Source organism: Podarcis muralis, chromosome 10 (assembly GCF_964188315.1).
Source record: "Podarcis muralis chromosome 10, rPodMur119.hap1.1, whole genome shotgun sequence".
NCBI lineage: Eukaryota > Metazoa > Chordata > Lepidosauria > Squamata > Lacertidae > Podarcis > Podarcis muralis.
In genome coordinates this window covers 40,405,246-40,428,843 of record NC_135664.1, presented here as the reverse complement: position 1 = coordinate 40,428,843, position 23,598 = coordinate 40,405,246, and the positions used below count along the sequence as shown (strand labels likewise).

Sequence of the window (23,598 nt, the reverse complement as noted above, 5' to 3'; positions counted from 1 at the left end):
CATACAACATTCTACTAGTCAGTTCCCCTCTTGTTTTCTGAAGCGGTGGTGTTCAGCGTACTGGTTTTTGCATTGGACTGGAACCTGAAAGAACAGGGTTCAATCCTTTGCTCAGCCATCACTGGGTGACCTTGGACCAGTCACCATCTCTTATCCTAATACCTCACAGGGTTGTTGTGAGGATACACTGGGGAAGAAGAGAACCTTGTATGCCACCATGAGCTCCCTGGAGGAAAGATGGGATATAAATGTGGTAGGTGTGTGTGTGTGTGTGTGTGTGTGTGTGTGTGTGTATGCAGGTACAACAAGAGTGTCAATATTTTATGTGCTTCTTGCTGTCTCAAATCTGGCAGTGGATATGGGTGACCCTGGAGCCACCATGGATTATTATGACACCCCCCCCCCATTCCCACACCCCCTCAAACATCAAGACAGGTGCAGGAAGCAAGGGAGGGCCTATGACGCCATGGCTGTCAATAAGAGACCACATACTCTCTCTTTGTTTAGGAATACAAAATGGCCATGTGATCCAAACAAGGATTCCATTCCCCATCTTCAAATTCTCATTGATCATGGCAAAGCACTAACATCGGAAGCGTAAAAAGGGCTTTCGCTATCTCATGCTCCAGTGCTTCTAACATCCCACGCAGTTGTTTATGTGTCAGATTCAGCCGTGAAACTATCTGAAGGTCTTATCTAAACTGAAGAGCCAGCATGACCAAGGATGGCAGGAACAACTTGCAGATTGTCCTGGGGAGATAAAGGCAATCAAGGCTGCAGGGAAGGAGGAAGGACTGGGTATTAATAAATCTAAAGCCTGACACCCAAGGAGAAGAAAGAAGTGCTGTTGGTGAGAAATGGGCATGTGTCACCAAGTAACCAAGCAACCACAAGCGCAGGCAAACTCACCCACATCATTTCCTCAAATACCCTTCTTAATGTTTTCTGTTATGAAGCTTCTACTTTAGCTTGCACGAAGAAGCTAACATTTTGGGGTGAAGGGGGAAAATCATTTCCCTTTCCTCAGCAGTGAGCAGGTTCTGAACCATGTGCCTAATTGGGTCTAGCCAGCCCAAGCCGTGCCCACTCACCCCACACCTGATACCATATATGCCACCAGGTGTCAGACAGGTAAAGATGGAACAGGTAGGAGCCTTAGAGTGCATTCCTGATCATTCTTTGGCAAACTGTGGTTTTATCTAGTGCCTTTAAATTTGGCACCAAATGCAAGCCTGGCAAAGATTGGTTCCACTCAGGAACTAATCCCTGCCAAAAGTGGTCAGGGATGATGGGAGTTTTAGTCCAACGACAGCTGGAGACCCAAGTTTGGGAAACTGCTTTAACTGTCCTTTGATGCCCCCTGGGGACATTGGCTCTTCCTTTTTATCCTTAGAGGAGAGCACATGCCTTTCTCAAGACGCAGACGACAGGCTTTCATTAAGGAGAAGAGCACATCGGGGGCAGCTTATTTGCTTCATGCAGAGTGATCTATGCCATTCAATTACAGAACTTTCTCATCTGCCCTTGCTGCCCGCAGTCCTAAATAACTACCTTGTAATAGCAGGCTGTTATTTATGAGTGGCAAAAGGCACTAGTAAGTTTTGAAATGCTGTGTTCCACTGACATTTGCTCACTAAAAAAAATATTAAGAGAGAGAATGACTCAGAGGTTTTGAAAGCGCGCGCGCGCACACACACACACACACACACACACACACACACTCCTGATCAGTCTCCTGCCCTGAAGTCTGCTTCTTCTCTAGCACCCTCAGATACTTTTAATTATCACTTCACCATTTCAATCTTTCCACATTGTTCCAATGCTCATTCATTAGCTGCGAATGACCGTGTCCCTTTATAAAACATCACAAAGCCTTAACCAAAAGCCCACTTGATGGCTCTGAATATTAGCAACGAAGAAGAAAATGACTGGCATGGATCATTCATCATTATTTCAGTGACTAAAGCCATTCTGCAGTAGACAGCTATTTAATGAATTCAATTTGATGGATGGATGAAAAAATATGTTAAGTGGGGAGCGACGAAGGTTCCGATCCTATGCACAATTACTGGGTGCTAAACCCTATTAGACACAGTGAGGTGTAATTATGAGCAAAATTGCATAGGATTGGAGACAGAATTTGGAGACTAGATTCTTGAATTTTCTGCTTAATCAACCATTCTTTGTTCTGTGATTGTACATCAGTTGGTCACTGTGTGGTTAAGCAAAGCAAAAGAGATTAACAAAGCACACAGCACATTCATGTGCAACAAAGAACATGTGTGATTTCTAATTATAGCCTGAACTGGTCATCAATTTGAATGGATGAGACAGTTTCATGTTATGAAATACCCTGCACAATTACAATTTTGACAGTGGCTCATTATTTCTTCAGCTTTGTATGGATTAGAGTTGAATCAGTTATTTTCATCTCTATATTCCTTTGCTTATACAATTTCTCCTGCAAAAAAACAGTTGATTGATTGCACACTGAATATTGTCTTACCTGTTTCTGGTAAATAGGCATTGTTCCTGTAAGAAACAATGCTAGATCAACACTCCCCTTTGGGGAGTGTTGATCTAGCATAAAAAAACAGTGGTGTGTCCGTTCTCCAAATTACAACCCTGATCACCTTCCAAGGGCTTGGAATTGGATTACTTTTCCATCCAGTCCAGTCCTAGGATTCTGTGCTGCTTCATGGAGAGGGAAAGTCTATAAACACTGAGGCATTAACCCAGTAGTTTTGGTATCTTTGGTTCTTTTGTGACTTTCATAGTATAAAATGTGTACAATTAACAATTCTGGACAGTAGAATGTTGCAGCGTATGAGTACAGACAAGGGCTTGTTAGCCAGTTCTTGTTCTTTTGTGGGATTAGCAAATTGAGAGATTTCCCTTTGAAAGCATATTGAATGTTTTCAGGCCTAGTAGTTAATTGATTTCAAAAGCCATTTCCTGCACTATATTTTCCTGGGGACCATATGATGGCCAGATTTCAGAAAAGTACAGAAAAGCAGATGAGAACCAGAACTTAGTTTTGAAAGGAATAAGGATCTGTCTGAATCAACTTTTGTGTGGGCGTGTATATTCCCTGGCAAAGCTTTCCTGGTATTTCCTTATGGATAATGGCTTCTGCATCATGCAGGGACACAAACGTGGCTTCTTTGGCTCAGGCCTCAGCAACTATTGCTACTTCCGTGGATTGCAAGTGTAAAGTCTAGTGAGAATACCAGTCATGAGCTAAGCAGTAGAATCCCAAGGCACTTAAGGGAATGAGTGGGAAATAGCTGTGGAATCTGACCCAGTCCTATTATTCAGCAGGGATAAAGCATCCACCTCAGGTGTTGGTGTACTAAGCTTTGTGGGCCACGTGGCCAGTTTTGCACCGCCAATCTGCTTCCCTCAGGTGTGGTGGGGGATACAGGCCTGTGGCACCAGAACATTATTACTACTGCTGCTGCTGCTGCTAAATTTTCCAAGGGGTTCAAAGTGATGTATATGGTTCTTCCACACTCCCCATTTTATCCTCACTGTGAGGTAGGTTCAGCTGAGAGGCAGCAACTAGCCCAAGATCACTCAGTGAACTTTATGGTTGACTGGGGATTTGAACCCTGAACTCCTAGTTCAGGGTTTCCCAAACTTGGGTCTCCAGCTGTTGTTGGGACTACAACTCCCATCATCCATAGCTAACAGGACCAGTGGTCATGGATGATGGAAATTGTAGTCCAAAAACAGCCAGAGACCCAAGTTTGGGATGCCCTGTCCCAGTCTAACACTCTGACCACGCTGGGTATGATACAACTGGCAGGCTAGTGGGCTTCTGTATGGAATGAGATGTATGTTGCACAGAGCCATCTTATCCTTTGCTCAGGCAGAAAAATGAAATAGGCTGACCTTGAAAGGCATAACAGGAGTTTCACAATGACCCCAAAGTGCTACAGCTGACTGGGAATCACATCCCAAGCCCAAAATGTGAATTGACACACAGAAGCTTCAGAGGAATGGAGGAGAGGCTCACAGGAAGGAGGTCTTCAATGATTGTTTTGAATTTGGGTGGTGGGAGCTATTTTATTTTTATTTTGAAATCAAATAAATTCAAGGCAAATATTTGCCGTCTTCTGGAAAGTTTTATTTTTTTCCTGCCTGAAGAGGAACTGAAATATGTATTTTATCTAGGATCCCCACCGCCACCCCATCTTCTGCCAAACATATGCTGAAATCTTATTCATTATGGGGCCAGCAAGGTCTTTCATCCCTACCAACAAAATTCATAAGATAAAAAGGGAGTTATTGCTCCTTGCTCTTTAAAAAAAGATATTGGCAGAACACTCTCTGCCTTCCTTCCCTGTCTCATCAGAATGATTCTCCTTCGCTCCCCCCCCCCCCTTGGACCTCCCATCTCGCCACACAGGGTTCATAAAGCACAATTTGGAGATAATGAAAGAAATACAGGACACAACATGTTTCTGGCTGATAGTATTGATTCCAGGTTTTCTCACAGAGAATTAATTCACCCATATGCTCCTGCTGCAATGCTACTTAACTGCTTCTATGACTGCCTGTTGAAACTGTTTCGCATATGTAACAGACCTCAAATCAGAGATCAAAACTAATTACCAAAAAGTCACCCTAACTGCTCAGCAGAGGACATATCTGAGATAAATGCAGGTTCACATTGGCACCTGATTTTCATTATCCGTTTAATGGAGAGGCTAATAAAGAGGATACAATACAAATAACGAGTGACACATTTGGTGCAAATGATGGGCTAGCCTTCGTACAAGAATGCTGCATTTGTTTGTTTTTCCTCTTTTCAATTTTCCATGTTCCCTCCCTTAATTCATTTGTATGCCATTATCTTTGTCATAATGGAAACATCCTACAACTTATGAAGCTACTCTGTGGGTTGGTCCACATAGAATGCTAAACCATTATGTACAATGTTATGTGAGCTAGGGTACCCACTGCCCCTGGCTCATGTCCCCCTCATACGCTGGCACACTTTCATTAAAAACAAAAACAAAACAAAAACTGGAACTTGCCATGTTGTCTGAAACCAGAGAAACTGCTATAGTTAGTGAAAACCAGCCAGCTTCAAACCATAGTTTATAAACTGGCTTGTTTTCATTAGCCACACTTAACCACAGTTTATGATATGTACAGCACACTAAGCTTCTGAACTCCTCACACCCACCCTGGAGAAGGGACAGGATGCATGTACATGGATGTGGAAGCTAGGCTTGTTCTCAGAATACTAGGCCATGGCTTAGTGCTGTGTCTGAAGGGAGCTTTTGACAGCTGGTATAATTGCCAATTGTGGGACGCGGGTGGCGCTGTGGGTAAAAGCCTCAGCGCCTAGGGCTTGCCGATCGAAAGGTTGGCGGTTCGAATCCCCGCGGCAGGGTGCGCTCCCGCTGCTCGGTCCCAGCGCCTGCCAACCTAGCAGTTCGAAAGCACCCCTGGGTGCAAGTAGATAAATAGGGACCGCTTACTAGCGGGAAGGTAAACGGCGTTCCGTGTGCTGCGCTGGCTTGCCAGATGCAGCTTGTCACGCTGGCCACGTGACCCGGAAGTGTCTTCGGACAGCGCTGGCCCCCGGCCTCTTGAGTGAGATGGGCGCACAACCCTAGAGTCTGTCAAGACTGGCCCGTACGGGCAGGGGTACCTTTACCTTTACCTTTATAATTGCCAATTGCCACTGTCTTACAAGGATTTTTCTCGCTGTATTGGTCATAGAATTTTTGTAGTGGGCAGAAGGGGAAATGGGGAGGTTATTTTGAGAGGATTCTCTTTTTTTGGAGTTTATTTCTCCTCCAAAGCTGAGTCAGAAAACTGCAGCAGCTCTAGACAAGTTGTATCCAGTAATTTTTATCATACTGATAGCATCACCTTTCTCAAAATACACACTGCTGGAATAAAAACAATTTATTCCTTGTGAGCACCAGCTGCGGTAAAAAGAGCATGGCCAGAGACTTAGGATTGATTTGTTAGTGCATTTCTCTGATGGTACAATCTTATTATGACATAGCTCTGCATCACTGTTTTAAGTATTAAGAAGTCCCTGAATGATTTATATGCATTTGTAAATGCCTTTTTCTTCTTCTTTTGCTGTGGCCACTCTTTCTGGGCTGCTAGCCCTGAAGGCAGAAGGGATGGGGGGCTTCCTCAATGCAGGAGAGTCCCACTGAACTGCCTCCTCATCAGCAACTGATGCATGGATTATCATTTCCACCAGAGAGCTTGACAACCACTGTGATCTCTGGCAGAAAATGAAGTCCTCAAAGCTGTGCATTAATTGCAGCCAAAGTGTGGTCCTTTGAGGTCTCCCTTGTGCTGTGGAGATCCCTGCATTGCATGGGGGTTAGACTAGAGGATCCTTGGGATTCTTTCCAACTCTATGATGCTGTGGTTCTAACACACGCTATGCCCTATCCCCCGCACTATGTTTTTGGCATTGGGAAGGGAAAATATTAAGGAGTGGCAAGGAGCACAGAGGTGAGCCTTCAGAGAGGGTGGATTTTTTCACTTTAAAGTGGACCCTCTAAGCAAACTTTTTCAGCAGGGGGCCGGTCCACTGTCCCTCAGACCTTGTGGGGGGCTGGACTATTATTTTTTTTGGGGGGGCGAATGAACCAATTCCTATGCCCCACAAATAACCCGGAAATGCATTTTAAATAAAAGCACACATTCTACTCATGTAAAAACACCAGGCAGGCCTCACAAATAACCCAGAGATGCATTTTAAAGAAAAAGGACACATTCTAGAAGGCGATTGGGCCGGATCTGGCCCCCAGGCCTTAGTTTGCCTACCCATGGCAAAGTAAGCTGTGCTTTACTTTGAATAATCAACCCATTCTAAATAATCTTCAAAGGCACCTCCTTGGGAGTAGGGGGCATGAATGATTCATAGATCCCTTGGGATTCTTACTTCTCCTTACCTGGTTATGATGTTGCGATGCTGGCAAATCAGTTCATATATTTACTTTCATATATTTAGAGATTTCCAAACAATGCTTTGCTGTTATTATTTCTAGTTAAATTTATCCCACTGGCACTGATGTTGCAAGTAAAGTCTGGAAATTATCTCTCCTGCTCTTTCTCTCTCCTTGCTTTCCGAAGTGTTTATTCACCAGAGTCCTTTAATTTTGAGCCCTGTAGACAAGAGCTGCTCCTTTGGCTTCATAACTCAGGTAGCTACAAGGCTGCAGAAATAAAAATGAGAAACAGTTATGTAATTGAGAGACAATGAAAATCTCTATCAGCCCTGACAAACAATTGTTTTCCTCACTGCCTCCAAAATGTAATTATATGGGCCTCTCTTGCTTTCATGTATCTAATTACTGCATTACTATAGATCATATTGTCTGTGCCGTATCCAAACTGCAGCTTCTATTGCCTTCCAAAGGGTTTATTGTTCCGTATCAATTTAGGATTCTCTTTTCCCACACTTCTCTTTCATGCTTCCCTTTATGTAACCCTTACAAAATATCAATAACATGCCCTGAAGAGGTTTAGACCTTGTTTCAATTTTCCATGACTGTCATGGTGTCCTTTCATCTCTGGCTATGAGCTATTATTTTCATAGATCTTGTGTACATATTACCCCCACATTTGCTTACAAATGCTGAATGGCATCCTTAGGCAGTGGCACTTAATAAACACATAGGTTAATGATAGCTTTAGTTGGGAGGACTACATGCAAACAAACGTCTCTCTGCACAAATTATACCCATGCCATCTTTCTTTTTAGTTTTTTTTAATTCCTCATTGTACAGCTTTTACTAGCACTTTGGGTGATGAGAGCTCATTGAACATTATTCTCAACTCACTTTCCAAATTAAAATGCCTGAGCTAAAACCTCATGATGCTGCACATCTTTTCTGCTCCTGCCATTTGTTGCAAATTAGTGTTTTGAAAATGAAAATAATGGTCCTGGGAGGAGAAAATGCTTGTTTCACACTTAGGTGTCATGTGACGTGCCCTAGATAATTTAAAGACGCGCTGAAGCATGTGAGCCGAGTGCGAAAACAGAGTCATGACAGGCCTTGTAAAAGATGCGTAATTCTCAGTGATGTCTGCATAAATGCAGTCCCGTTTCATCTAACATATTCATAAGCATGTTAATTATGTGAGTTTTCATGAGGAAAATACATTGTGTTCTTCATATAAAGGAAATATTCTAAATTCTCCATAGCTTAGCTGATTTCAGTTTATGAAACAGCAATGTCTTCAGCCTGGGAGAAAAGGCATTCTTTCCCTGTGTTGTGTTATTTGGTAAAACTTGGACATTACTGGCAAACTGCAAGAATTTCTAACTGTAAAAGGAGATGCTACAGTCTAGTGGGCCCTTAGAAGGTGTCTCAGGAACCATATGACCTACCCTCCAACATTTTTCTGATGAAAATTGGGTCGTCTTGAGGAAAAGTTCTTAAGGAACTTTCCCCCCATTGAAATTGGCCTGGTGCCTTCATTATACACCTTTAGGCACCAGGCGAAAAAGTTCCTTTTTAACCAGGCCTTTGGTTGACTGGATTGACATCCGACATCCTATACTCTTTTAAAATGTGGCTCTTTTTTGGCGGGGGGTGGTGGTGGTGGTGGTGGTGTTTGATATTGGGTCATTGTTCTTATTTTGATTTTATATATTGTAATATTTTCTGTGAACTGCCCTGAGACCTCCGGGTATAGGGGGGTATATAAATTCAATAAATAAAATAAAAAATAAATAAAAATGGGATATCCCAGGATCAAATCAGAAACTAAGATGGCTTCTGTAAATCTGGGACTGTCCCTAGAGGATAGGGACTAAGGACACTTGGGGGGGGGGTCTGATAGGGTGGATCAGGGGTTCTTCTCTGACATCAGAGAAGGACATCCAATGTTGGACCCCCTGTTCCTGCCATTGCAGCAACTTACATATCCCTGGCCAAACTGACTCCAGAGCTTTGACATCACTAGAGCTCCAAAGAGGGTATGTCTGGGATGGTTCAAGGGCATGCTGGCAGAGGCAAACTTCTGCTCCTCTAAGCAGGCCTGGCAAATAAAACCTTCTCTTTTACCTTTCAGTGTGTCACTCTAAAAGTCTTCCAGCTTTGATGCTTCTACCAACATCTCTGTTCTAGATTAATAAGACGCCTTGCAGCCACTGACAAATGAGAAAGCATTCTGGGGGGAAAGAATGTATCATCATGTTGAGACTTCAGCTGAGGTCTCAAGCCACCTGGAAAAGAAGAAATTACCAAATCCATCATTAGAATCAGCTTTGTGGTGACAGCAAAGGCTGGGGAAGAGAAGGGATCCAATGCTATCACGTGCCATTCTCGAGAAAGTCAAGGAAGTTAATGGATCTGTTAATTTGATTATTGCTGCAACTGTGGCCCTATCACACCACTTTACACAATCATGCTTTCCCCCAAAGAATTCGGGGAGCTGTCATTTGTTATAGGCGCTGAGCTACAATTCTCAGGGCATGCAAACACAGTAGTTTAAACCTCAAATGAGTGTGTCTATAATAGGCTTCCAAACATTCTTGAAATTACTACAACAACCAAAAGCCACAATCTGCAATAGAACTTCAGTAAGTTCAATTGTAATAGATTTTCAGCATTTTCATGCTGGGTGAGGAAGGCAGACCAGCCACACTTAATTTATTGAAGTATAATTGTCATGTTCAAATGCAAGAATAACACCATATGGAACATTATGCTAATGTGTTATCACACTAATTACTTATTATATTACTCACCCTTGGAGCTAACAAAAACCTGCATGTCTGCCTAGAAAAAGTACTTGAAAAGTTTTCGTGCTGTTGTTCTGCTTAGACATCTCTATCTATCCATCCTTTCTCTCTTCTAAAAAAAACAATTGGACCAAAATGTACACAGAAAAAAGAGCCTTTAAAATCATATAGGTGTTTACTTGCTAATGCTAGAAGCCTGAAAACCCAGATAGGTGGATTGTTGTCAGAGTGCCTCAGACTAAATATTCCATTGAACATTTGAACACCTATGGGATACATTTATCTATGGATATTAGAACCGGGTACTTTCTAGTTGAATGTTGTTGTTGTTGTTTAGTCGTGTCCGACTATTTGTGACCCCATGGACCAGAGCACGCTAGGCACTTCTGTCTTCCACTGCCCCCCACAGTTTGGTCAAACTCATGCTGGTAGCTTCGAGAACACTATCCAACCATCTCGTCCTTTGTCGTCCCCTTCTCTTGTGCCCTCCATCTTTCCCAACATCAGGGTCTTTTCCAGGAAGTCTTCTCTTCAGCTTCACGATCTGTCCTTCCAGTGAGCACTCAGGGCTGATTTCCTTAAGAATGGATAGGTTTGATCTTCTTGCAGTCCATGGGACTCTCAAGAGTCTCCTCCAGCACCATAATTCAAAAGCATCAATTCTTCGGAGATCAGCCTTCTTTATGGTCCAGCTCTCACTTCCATACATCACTACTGGGAAAACCATAGTTGAATTCTAGTTGGGTGCAGCACATGGTCGCAGGAGCATCAGACTAGTTCCACTGCCATGCACTGCTCCGAACTGAGCTTCCTGCACCTCACCCCTTCTCTTCTTGGTAAGTGGCAGCGACCTACAATGTTGGGAAGCTAGGAGATCTAGGGCACCCTACTCACACCACCACACTGGCCATGATTCCTCTTAGCAGACTCTGTGGAAAATAACTGGTGCTATGGCACTGGTCCTGCCTCTGACACAGAATACTTCATCCTTTCTGTTGTGCACATACATCACAAAGAAAACTGAGCTTGGCTGGCATTTATTTAGTTTAACCCCATAGCTGCCCCCATGGCAGAGAACTTTTCTGAGTGGCTCAGACAACAAATACAACAATTAAAATACAATGCTGAAAACAATAAAAACTATTAACAACTAAACACACACACACAATAGATCCATAGACACAGAGGTATTTTAAAAAGCCTGGGTGAGCTAAAAGGTTTTCAGCTGGTGCTGAAATGACCCAGTGGGTCTCTGGAGAGCGGGGGGGGGGTGGCAGCTGGCTAAAGCAGTGGCTCTCAGCTGAACTCCAGCTGCCTGCGTTGCTTCTGCATACTGGGTCTGAAGGAGGAAGCGCAAGGTGGTGGTGAGGTGTGCACAAGCATTGCATCGGTGTTTGCACTCCCTTGACGTTGCCGCAGCAGCTACCCGCTTTTACACACATCCTCCAGTCTCCTCCCAGCTCCAGAGCTTTAATTCTAGTTGTTGACATTTTTGGATACAGTATTTTTCGTCCAGATTGTAGAGAGACTGGCAGAGAGGGTGTTTAAAATGTGTTTAGAGGGTGTTCCCCATTTATGCGATTTTTGCTTATGCTCATGGGGCCTGGAATGTAACCCCCACGTAAAAGGGTGTGTGTGCCCGTACTGCACATCTATGTCAAACTGAGTTTTTATTATTATCATTCAGGCCATGCCTTTTCTCCCCTGTTTAAATGACAGTGAAGTTAAAGACAGGAGATCTCTTCTACCTGGTTACATTTCTTGATGCATATTGTTTTACCCTGACTTTCTGACACTTGATTATGTTTTTGTCATTTTTCTACATGTACATGAAATTGTATTAACAAATGAATTCGATTGACATTCCATTTTAACTGGGCTGCCCTCATAAATCATGTATTTCACCAAGTTTCACAAAGGCCTGTACCACTCATCACTGTCATGCTAACTCAGACGGGGTTAATGGTACAATATAGGTACAGGCTCCTTTTTGTTTTGGATGGCCACTGATATGTTTGGTTTTATAAGCACACCTTGAATACTCACTCGCTGTATTTGGGGCCAGTGAGGAATTTTTCTTGCAGACAATTTGGGCCTGCTGGAAGGTTTTCACCTGCCTCGTAGCAATCACCCCAACTTCTTGGCAGATAAGGCATTGGGTTGGATCCTTAGACTATTAGGTACCCCACTAAAGGGGCCCAGGAAGTTGTGTTTCTGTCCAGAAGCCGACATGGGGGCTGATGGGCCATAGCACCCATCCAAACAGCAGGCATGATAGGATCACCCTGATTTGATGCTGGTCGACCCAGTCTACTGGTTGATTCCAGATACATACCCAAGGCCTTTGCCATAGCTTACTTACATCTGTGATGAATACATTTTGTGGACTATTTTAACCCAATGCCAATTTCTTCCTTGGCCTGTCCTGTGCTGCTTCCTACACCTGGGTCCGGAATATAAGAGCAGGCAAGGCACTAGCCAGGGGGAGTCACTATCTCTCCACCCTGCCTCTGCCATGCATCTGGAAAAAGACTCCATCATGAAATATGTTCATTCAAAATGTGGGGTGATGGAAGGATATGGTGACTGCAGACTCTTGCTACTTCTGCTGCACGAAACAGCTGAGAATATTACAGTTAAATAAGGAGAGAGAGAGAGAGAGAGAGAGAGAGAGAGAGAGATGCTGCTGGTGCCTCTACTTTGATGGTGAAACCTCCTTCCTCTTTTCTTTTTTAAAGTTCATTGGCCCCTGAATGTCATAAAAAATTAGGTACTGCTTGACTGTAAAAACAAACAAAACCAAACCTCAGAGCAGATTGCAAAAAGAATAAATATCTGTATCTAGCCAACCTCTGCTTGAAAAGTTCGTGTTGGGGGCTCCTTGCTGCTATGTGTTTTCAAGACACATAGAGGGAATGCTGTCATGTCCTGTCACTCCTGGGGGACTTCTGCCACACACACTGAAACCATGCACTGGAGCACCATGTGTCATGCTAGCGGCTCAGGATACACAGTTTTAAAGCAAACCATTTGGGGCAGGGGAACAGAGATGGCACACAACCCCTTAGAGCACCACGCAAGTTGACCACTTGGAGCACCTTGCAAATGTTTATTCTAAATGTGCTTCTGGGCAGATTTTTAAGGATTTCCCTGTAAATATCCACCTGGAAATGGAACAGGATTGATTTAGTTCCAATCTTCCTGAAAATGGGGGTGGGCTGGACTTTAATGGGCCCATCCATCTCTAGTGTGAATTCTGGAAAGTACTCAACACTGTATGCAAAATGACCCTCATTAGCCAAACTCATTCCACATTGTGCCTGGGGAACCTAATCCATCACTATTTTGGACTCTCTGAAATATCTTTAATAGAGAATTCCTGGGTCTGTCTATTTTAAATGTCTTTTTTGGTAATTCCCATTGAATGTGTTGTGGTTTACTTCTGAGTAAACATTTGCTGGCGCATGCTGTTGAGATCCTCCTGGGAGCCAAGTGAAAGCAAACCAGGTACAGTAGCTTTCATGCACCTCAGTGAAATTAAGGTCAGATCCACACCATACATTTAAGCACATCCAATTCACATTTCAAAGCACATGGCTACCCTCAAAGAATCTGGATGTAGGGATTTGGACCTCTGTGTAGGGAAGATATGGTTCCTATTATTCTTTGGGAGACGTTGTGTGCTTCAAATGCACATTGGATGTGCTTTCAATGTATGCACAGAGAATATGACGATGGAGCTAGAAAGAGGACAACTCTGTCCACATCCTGTGGTTTGCAGAAACTGTTTTGCAAGAGGCGAGAGTTCTTGTTTACTTCCTCAACCCCTGAATAAAAGCCTGCTGTTGTTTTGGAGGTGGGTGGTGTTGTGTTTTTTTTTTTTTTGTACAAACAGCTTAATACACAGAACCCACACCCAGGTTCATTGAAGTAAATAGCAAGACTGCTATTGACGTCACTTGTCTTTTGATCGAGTCCAGAAGCAAGGCTTCGCTAAACCCTTAATTCTTCAAGGCCGGGTGACTCATTCTTTTGAAAGAAGACAAATTACCTTGCTGAATCATGGCTTAAATCTCTCAGATTGGCCATAAGAGCCTATCTTGTTCTAGAAAAAAATAAAGACGGGGCTGGTTTGCATGGTTGGAAATATTAAAATGCTGCATGTGCAAAGTAGAATGGATTTATGAACACCCTTCCACTGTGCCTGTGATGGAACATAGCTGAACCTTGCCTTAGCTTTAGCAGCTCCAAACTACCTTGTTCTGGCCACAGATCATCATTATTGGACTTTCTTTACTGCCATTCTTAACCTAAGAGCATAAGGAGGGAGCCTGTTGGATTAGGCTGGTGGCCCATCTAGTCCCAGAAACCTCTTCTAAGTCACCAACCAGATGTCCATAGGAAACCCAAAAGCAAGACCTGAGTGCTGAGGTTGTCGCAGAAGAATTCAGAGTGGACCTGGACTCTCCAAACTGCCCAAGCTTTTTTGGAAGGATTCTCTGAACTAGCTTGGAACTAATAAGAGATGGGGGACTTTGCCAACCTTTCATTACAAACAGTTTCAACATGGATTTAACAATGTTCTTCTTTTGAAAGGGCATGCTTTCGCTTAGCACTCAGAAGAGACCACGTTTTGCTAAGCACCCAAACTGAATATCTGTGATTGACAATACAATTTTATGTTGTGTAGGACTCTAAATTATCTGCTGGAATTGACTACATAATTAAGGCCTAGCAGGCAGCAGTAAGAAGGCATGTAGCTCTGTATTATACCCGTAAACAATGTCAAGCGTCTTTGCTGAGATGCATACAAATGGGACTTGTCCATTTATTAATATTTACTGATGTCATCCCCCCTCCTCACCACTGCAAACAGTTTAAGATGCTTCTGAGATGAACTGCCCTGCTGTGAAGTTTCCCAACATTCCACCCCACCCCCCGAATATAATGATTAGGTGATGGAAATGGAATCTTCCCACTGAGTTTTAAAAATCTAGAAATGAGTTGAAATTAGTGAACCTGAGCAGAGGGAAGGGGGAAACCCCAGCTTGCAGGATTAAGTACACAAAAGCATTGTGCAAGTATAGGAGAGATCACACTTAATATACACTGAATGTAGCCCAGGGTGTGTCCTGCTGGTGGCTTTCTGCAGATGAAAGCTACCACAAGGTTCATGTTGCGGGCTTTGTCCCTGAGAAAAATGGAAAACCAATTCACATGACCCATATTTGCCCTGGGCACATAATTGCTTCAATGTGCATCTATGAAAGAGCACTTGGCACACAATCAGATTAGCTTTCAATCCTTGATGAGGTGGTGAGTGAAAAAGATGGATCATGGCAAACATTCCATTTTAAACCCAGTTACAAAGTTTCTTTTGGGTTTTGGGTGGGGTGTTGCAAAAAGGCCAGAATTCATGGCAGCTTGTATCATTACAATATTTAATGATGCGACTATTACCTACTTCTTTTACAGCTTTGATTGATTGATTGATTGATTGATTGTATAATAGAGATAGCGGTGCTCATACTAACTTTAAAAGCTTTCATTTACTGATTCTATAATGGGTCCCAGATTGGCACAATAAGTTTTTTAATATAAAAAAAACTTCAATTGCTTTGGATTATGTGACTTGGAGCCCAGGAAAGGGAGGGGTGTTCAGGTTAAGTGTTGTTGCTACTGCTTCTGCTTTTTAAAAACAACATTGTTTTGTTTTGTTTTGGTAAATTACTTACTTACAGACTCTCCAAAGGTCAGATTCATGTACTTTTTCATACAGCATTCAGAAAAAGTCACACAGGCAGTAAAACTTAGCTTAGCTACAGAGAGGTATATTAACTCAAGAGTGGCTTGTTGTGCAGTCTGAGCTTACAGCAAGCTGCTCAAACCTCTTTACACACTAAGCTTAACAGGTAGACTGGGGTACAACAATAGGCATGACTACCCAATTCATCCCAAGGTAAAGAATGTGACATAGCTAAGCCTGGCAGAACAGCTTACTCTATGGTATTAACCCCTTTGCGCTCTAACTGGACTAAGCATGTTGGTTATATGAGGCTGGTTGTCCCACATTCTCAACACTCCTTAACTGGACTTTAACCTGCTACCACCTTCCCTGGAAAGGACTTTAATGCTACATACTGCTTCTTATTTGTTCAAACTTCCCCTGCATGCACTTTATTTCCACAGGAAGGATGTACACTCTGCTTCCCTGCAAATACTTTGATTTGTAACCAAAACATTCTCTAATTCAGTGTTTCCCAACCGGTGTTCCGCGGCACACTAGTGTGCCGCGAGACGTTGCCTGGTGTGCCGCGAGATGTTGCCTGGAGGGAGGCGGGCGAGTCGGGCGGCGAGAGGCGGGGTGGCGGCGGCGAGGAGAGGCCGCCCAGCGCGGGGCTCTCGCCGTCTGCCTGCCTGGCTGCCTGCGTGGCGCTGACGTCACGGGGCTGTAACGTGCCCCACATAGGCACACGTGGGGCGGCGAGCTCCCTCCCTCCCACATCCCATCGCCGCTCGCTTCGGCCGGCCTACTGGGCTGTCGCAGGCGGAAGGCCTGCGCATGCGCAAGGTTTTCGCGCCTTCGGGATTCCCTTCACGCCTTCCTCCTCCCGGGTCCTTGAGAGCGCGGGAAGCGGCAGCGCGAGACCGGCGTTGAGCCTGGTAGGTATTGCGCTTGCCAAGGCAGTCATTTGGGAAATGAAAACTTGCAAAGCAAGCAACCAGTTCAATCTGAAGTACGTGTATGCTCAATATCCTGTATCTGAAACCTGTTCTGCCCCCTCCCCCACACTTGGTGCCATTTTCATCTACACATGCAGCAGAGTAAGTTGACCCAGAATAGTACCAATTCAGATGGCAGATGGGAGAATGACAGTGCTGAATGCTTTCCCATGTAGAACAGTCCCTGCAAATAAAAACCTAGCATATTTGGAAGAGGGATGCTAGCCTAACCATTACCTTCTATGCTGTTACTATTTTTTATTTTTATTTTTACATAAGTAAAAAGTGACCTTTCTCCATCTGGCATGGTGGTGTGCCTCGAGATTTTTTTCATGAAACAAGTGTGCCTTTGCCCAAAAAAGGTTGGGAAACACTGCTCTAATTAAAAAGATTCATTTGTTTTGTGACAGAGCGAGGGGTGGGGTTGGACAAGTGACAGTGAGTCTCTTTGTATAATAAGTATCTATTTTGTAATAAATCATTTTGCTTTTTTAATTTGGGAATTCAGAGGAGAAATATTGGATGGCTTACATATGTGTTACAATAAACTGTTTTAACCATTTCCTTACATGCACACATTAAAAGCTACAGCAGCTGCGAGGTGGGGCAAGACAGGCAAGGTAGCTCTGAGCCACATGAAATTCCAGAGAATTTGCAAAAAAGGTGTGTGGATCTGCTTCCAACTAACCCCTTTTCTACCAAGGGATATACAGTGGTACCTCAGGTTAAGTACTTAATTCGTTCAGCAGGTCCGTTCTTAACCTGAAACTGTTCTTAACCTGAAGCACCACTTTAGCTAATGGGGCCTCCCGCTGCTGCCGCACCACCGGAGCACGATTTCTGTTCTCATCCTGAAGCAAAGTTCTTAACCCGAGGTACCATTTCTGGGTTAGCGGACTCTGTAACCTGAAGCGTATATACGGTAACCTGAAGCATATGTAACCTGAGGTACCACTGCATAGTAAATGCACAGGAATGCAGGAAAATGCTGCCACTATTATTTCTACCTTGTTCTTTTGCGAACTCATCAGTGAATTTCTAAAATGAAAAGTTTGGGCTCTGCCCATCTAGATATGAGTCTGCATCCTTCCCCAAACTTAGATTATATTTTTCCAAATCACAGCCATTTTTAGGCTGAAAAATTGTGTGTGTCCATCAGAATCATAACGGCAGCATCAGGGAAGAATTGGTTTCCCTCTCTTGGGTGGAGATGGCGTGCGAGTTGCCTTCCTGCCTGACCCTCCATGTGCCACCATTGTTTCATGTTGCAGAAAGCGCAGTCTTCAGAGTTTGTGCAGATGGAAACCACAGATGAGATTTCCCAGTATTGATTAGATTTTTCTTTTCTCTTTCCAACATCTGAATCGTAATGGGCTGAATTATTAGCTGAAGCACACACTTTTCATTCCCAGAGATTCTATTAGGGCCATACAGTATCCAGCATGGTGGTATCGATTAGGAGCAGGCTCACGCCTGCTCTGCCAACCACCTGTTTTTCCCCTGCCGCAAAAGATGTTTCCATTCACATATGGCTGCAATTGCTGTTGGGCAAAAAAGAACATGCTCTGGGGGTAGGGATGATGCATTTTGCCCAGATGTTCAAATGATCATTAAGACACACCATTTTCTTGAACGGGTGTGTGTGTGTGTGTGTGTGTGTGGGTGGGTGGGTGTGGCATCCTTCCTTTTTATTACTTGTACCTCACAAAGAAATAAGAGCACTCAGGGGGGAAAGACAGCCATAATTGTGAAAGAAGCACCACTTGCAGTTGTATAGGTGAGAAATGAATTTGTTCCAGGTCTCATGGCCTCCTTGGCTGCTTTTCTGAGCTTGACGCACTGAGGAAGCAGAGAATGAAACCACATGAAACGCTTGGTAGAGAAAGGCCTTTTGGCCTGCCTGCCTTCCTGCAATTGCATTTTAAACATGTTGCTTCCACCTTTTTTATAGCACTGCAGAATTTATGCCATCCAAATTTTTCAGGTCAAAAACCAGGATGCACGTCTTCTGCAATACGCTTCTGGGCATGTCATGTGAGCAGTGCTGCAATCTTGCCTGTCTGCCCCCAGGTGCCTCCCAAAATGGCCACCACAATCTTGCATTAATAAACAGGATGTTCCATTTTTTCCCCAGGATATTTGGAAGGTATGAAAATTACAGCTGCTGCCCTCTGCAGCAGGGGCAGGGGAACTTCCCTCAGCCCCAGCCAGCATGGCTGGTGGTCTGGAAGGCATAGGTTCCCCACCCCTCCTACTCTAGGTACAGTGGTACCTCGGGTTACAGATGCTTCAGGTTACAGACTCCACTAACCCAGAAATAGTACCTTGGCTTAAGAACTTTGCTTCAGGATGAGAACAGAAATCATGCAATGGTGGTGCGGCAGCAGCAGGAGGCCCCATTAGCTAAAGTGGTACCTCAGGTTAAGAACAGTTTCAGGTTAAGAACGGACCTCCGGAACAAATGAACTTCTTAACCCGAGGTACCACTATACTGCACTGTGTGCTTTAGGGGAGACTGGGGAACCTTAGGCCCGGGGATGTGGCCCTCCTGGCTTCCCTGCCTGGTATCTAGGATTCTCCACAGGCCACACTCTCACTTGCCCTCCTCCCTCCGAAGGTGGTAGACTCTCCTTCATTAGGGGTTTTTAAGCAGAGTTTGGATGCCGGTCTGTCATGGATGCTTTTGTTGAGATTCCTGCATTGCATGGGGCTGGACCAGGTGGCCCTCGGGCTCCCTCCCAAATCTACAATTCTATGGTCTCCTAAACAATAAGGTGCCAGACAAAAACACCCCTCTTCTCCCAAGGCCTTTGACTAATTAAACAACCTATGGCCTTTTAAACTGGGGGTGTTGACCCCAAAAGGCAAGCTGGTCTGGAAGCCCTCTTTGCAGCATATTGATGGTCAAGATGATTGGTAGCAGCTGTAGCACTGAGCTCATATGTGTTTCACATGCTTAGATGTATCCACAGACCCCCAGGCATAGCTAGAGGAGGAGGTAATGAACAGCCACCTGTGTTCCCATGTGACGTGGCCTGCCTGGGCTTATAAAGGCTGTGAGTATGTTTCCTTGGTGTAGACAAGACCTCGCTGTGGAGGCTGTCTCATGGAATGCTGTGAGCTAGGCCAAGCAGGGAGCCTTTGGACCTTTGCGGTAAGTTTGTCCCCTTCTTTAATAGACCTGACCATTCTGATGGTTTGGGCAACTTTCTTTGGAATTCCTGCATATCTGAACCTCTGAGCCCTCCTCTGGCTCCGCAGGGTGCTTCATGGGTGTGTGTGTGTGTGTGATTGTTTGTTTGTTTGTTTGTTACTATTTTATGCAATTTTGTGTTTTTGTATTATAAACTGCCCTGTGGATGAAGGGCATTATAGAAATTCAATGAATAAGTAAATGAAATGAAGTAAACTCTGTCAACAACACTGTTGGAGGCAGTATGCCTCTGAATGCTAGTTGCTCGGAGTCACAGGAGGGGAGAATGCTGTTGTATTCAGGTCCTGCCATGGGCATCTGTTTGGCCACTATGAGAATAATAGCGATGGAGCTTTGGCCTGATCCTGCAGGGCTCATCTTATGTCCCTATCTTTGGTTTCAAGGGAACACCCTCCCCCTACTCTGTTCACAGTAAATAAAATACTCTTACACAGCCAAATTAATGATGATATTTCATCAAGTTTTTTTTAGCTTTGTTTGTTATCTATCTCCTTTCAAACTTTGCGAAGGGCGAGCTGAATAATGTGATTAAGGGGCTGAGCTCAGTTAAGTTTCCAAGAACTGGGTCATTATTGAGATTAAGTGCTAGATTAAAAGGATTTAGGAAAGTGGTAGGATTTGATTTGCATATTGCTCTGAAGACCTTTGACTTATGCAAAGCTTCCTCTTAAAGATTATCACGCCGGAGTATTACATCAAGCAATTTAGTAGTTGCAAATTACTCTTGTCTTCTTTGACCTTGTGTATGGTATAGCACCAATATTTCTAAACTACATTTATTTTCTGTCGTTGGCAGAATGTATGACTGCCCCATAGAACAGAGTTGGAATGGAGAATATGAATAGCCACCTTGTGAAGGAATGAACTTTCCCAATAGATGTCTGCAGGGTCCTAACTGAGAAATTCTTTATTTAAATATTTGTTAAAGAAAAGCCAGGGCGGGACTTTTAAATCTAAAATGTCAGTAAAATTCCAGCACTTTGAAAGACGCCCTTTAATTTTTGGCAGCTGCGACACAGCGAAGTTATTTTACCTTGCATTTTGTAGCAATAGATAATACAGGGGGTAGAAAGATAAGGGAAGGCAGCTCCCATTCTGCTTTCTACTAGGGATGGGCAAATTTCTACCAGTCCTTTGTCTTACTGTTCTGTTCATTCACACTGCCATACTTTTTCCATTCCTCTCAAATTTCACCAAAACTAGGAGAATTTCTAATGTTAATCTTGAAATTGGAGTTATTCAGGAATAGTAGTTGCTGAGATCCCAGGACAATGGATAGCTTAGCCTGGTCCATGAGGATACTAAAGGGTAGGTTTGGGGTTTCTGACAAGTGTCAAAAAGGAGAACGTAATAGAGAAGGCAAAATAGAGGCTTATTTCTGCCCCTTGGTAGAAATGAATTACTTTTGAAATTGGAGAGTTTAAACTCCTCGTTTTGGGGGAGAGATGTAACCAAGTAAGATGTACTGTGGAAACCTGTATCTAGTCAACAGAACCTGCAAAATTTGCACACCTTTAATAGGTATTCTGAGCTGATATTAAAAATAATTTTGACTCAGAAGCCAGCTGTGTGCTGGAGTTGAAGAGTGGTGGCAAGGTGGTTTAAGAAAAACCTTTGTCAGAAGTCCTTCAGTTTAAGATGGGGTGGATGGAACATATTTATTAGTAAAGAAAAGGGGTGCCTAAGAGAACTCCTCCCTTTACCACTAAGTGAAATGTCTCATCCCCAGATAGTTTTGGGGCCAGTTGCTGTCAACCTGATAACATTGGCAGTGGAGACACTCCTCTTTATTCCTCCAAATCACGTACTTATTCGCATTGGCCAATCACTCATACCTCAATTGCAGTCTATTTCCTGCCATCACCATTAACCTGACTTCGACTCTTGTCGCTCTGGTGCATACCCTCTATTACTTTAAAATACCAGGCTCAGCTGGCTAGCCATTTTACCTCGGTGCTTTATATTACATTCCTACTTTATAATACAGAAGCTAGATTAAGTCATTTCGAATTATTCTCCTGTCACCCTCAGGTTCAAACACACATGCCTCACTCGGGCTGCCGAACCGCCATTGCTGCTGACATATAGCTTTGAACACGGAATTCAGAAGAGCTGCTCATGAAAGTAAATGAGCTTGTACATAAGCACTTTCCAGGAGCAGGGAGGGAAAGGCCCAATCCATCTCCTGCCTCTGTCAATGTGAAAGGTCCATTCACGCTCCCCTGAATAGCCTAGAGGAGGGGAAGCTGGCATGGTGCCCTCTGCATATTGTGGACCCTCAACTCCCATCAGCCTCAGTCAGCAGGGCTGATGGAAGCTGCATTCCAGAACATCTGGAGGGAACCACCTTGGGTACCCTTGCCCTGCAGAGAGTCCTAGGAGCCTGAGGCTTTTTCATTCATTCATTCATTCATTCATTTAATTTATACCCAGGGAGACAACTCAGTAGAGTGTGAGATTCTAAATCAAGCCCCATGTTGGGCAAAAGATTCCTGCATTGCAGAGGGTTGGACCAGATGACCCTTGTGGTCCCTTCCAACTCTACAATTTGATGATTCTAAGAAGCACAAGGCAGCATACACTCTTCCCCTACCTGCTTTTTATTTTCACAACAACCTGGTGAGATAGGATAGGCTACAGCAGTAGCGACTGTTCCAAGGTCACCTGGGGAGATTCTGTTAGAATTCCTGCTCCATGATTGCAGTCATGGGATTTTTGTCTATCACATGACAGTGTTATGTTTTGACTCCACAGAGTGGGAAGTGACGGAGACAGGATGTTTGTATTACTGTGTTCCATGAAGTGGGACTATTGTCCTTTGTTCTTTTTCTCTTTGCTGCCTGATGCTAGAGAGAGAGGGAGCCATGTTGCAGTGCTCCGTGTGTGTGTTTATATGTAAATAAAGTAGATTAGCCAAAATGTTGAGTTCTGTCACGCGAACTGCACAGACTCCAAAGATCCCTAAGTGTGCTGGTGTCTGTTGGCATCGGTCGCTGTGATGTTCAGGCAGAAGGAAGCTTTTGAAGCTCCCGAACGAATGACCAGGAGGGAGATAACATGCCAGTCGGGCATGTGTCTCTGCCAGCATCCTACTCAAGAGTAGGCTGAGCTCCTGAAAGCTTCATGGCTCAGTGGAGATTTCAACTTGGGTCACCACACTCTAAGCATTTGGCACCCTAACCGCTTCATCACACTGGCTGAAGGACTCCAAAGCAACACAAGGCCGGCTTTTCTCCAACATTTTAAAGCTGGCCTGCATCTGGACACCCCTGTCCAGAAAATCACCCACAAGTCATGTTAAAGGATTTGTCTGAGCACATTAATGCTCTAGTTGCAGGTGGTGGCAGTGGAGTGCATGCAAACTATTGGTACTCAGCAGCTCTTTCTGATAGGACTTTATTGAATGATATTAATCATTCTGAGGAATGATTTTTTTATATTTTCTGATGTTTGGAATTACCATGACTTTACTGAATTTTCTTAATCATGTTGATGAATTTGCTATTTGCTTTATTTATATGTGTTTGTGTTTGATAGCACAGTGATTGTAATGGTGTGTTTTTTAATGCTTTTGTGATTATTGTGAGCTGCTTTGAGCTCAACATTTGTTGTTGAAAGAGCGGGATAGAAATATTAACTCCTCACGCACATTACATTCCTCCTCAGACTCCCAACATTCCCTGTTTCGCATGGGAAAGGTCTGTAGGGAACATTAACTTGCATTCAGTGGGGATGAGGCTTGTGCCTCTCTCCCTGACATTTTGTGTTCTTGTGTGTTTAGACAAATGCATACACAGATACATTTTACACATAGGAGCATAATCTACTCTCCATCCCCGTTCGTTCACAGGCCTTTTGTAACAGTATTTCAACCATTATGAAGATGAAAGCAAAAGAGAAAAAAATCTAGTAGTAGCCAGGT

General features: G+C 43.8%; 2 long non-coding RNA genes across 4 annotated transcripts in view; one reads left to right on the top strand and one right to left on the bottom strand.

Annotated features, from left to right (window-relative positions):
- Positions 1–23,598, bottom strand: part of LOC114606052 (uncharacterized) — a 201,633-nt gene that overhangs the window by 7,074 nt on the left and 170,961 nt on the right. The window contains exons 5-6 of one of the 2 annotated variants that reach the window (XR_003708756.2): positions 9,060–9,220; positions 6,939–7,202 (exon numbers count right to left, since the gene is read on the bottom strand). This is a non-coding gene — a long non-coding RNA (uncharacterized LOC114606052). Of the gene's footprint in view, positions 1–4,683; positions 7,203–9,059; positions 9,221–23,598 lie in introns of those variants that run through there. The other variant, XR_013394364.1, reaches the window with a different exon arrangement.
- Positions 1–23,598, top strand: part of LOC114606054 (uncharacterized) — a 213,357-nt gene that overhangs the window by 146,689 nt on the left and 43,070 nt on the right. The window lies entirely within an intron of this gene.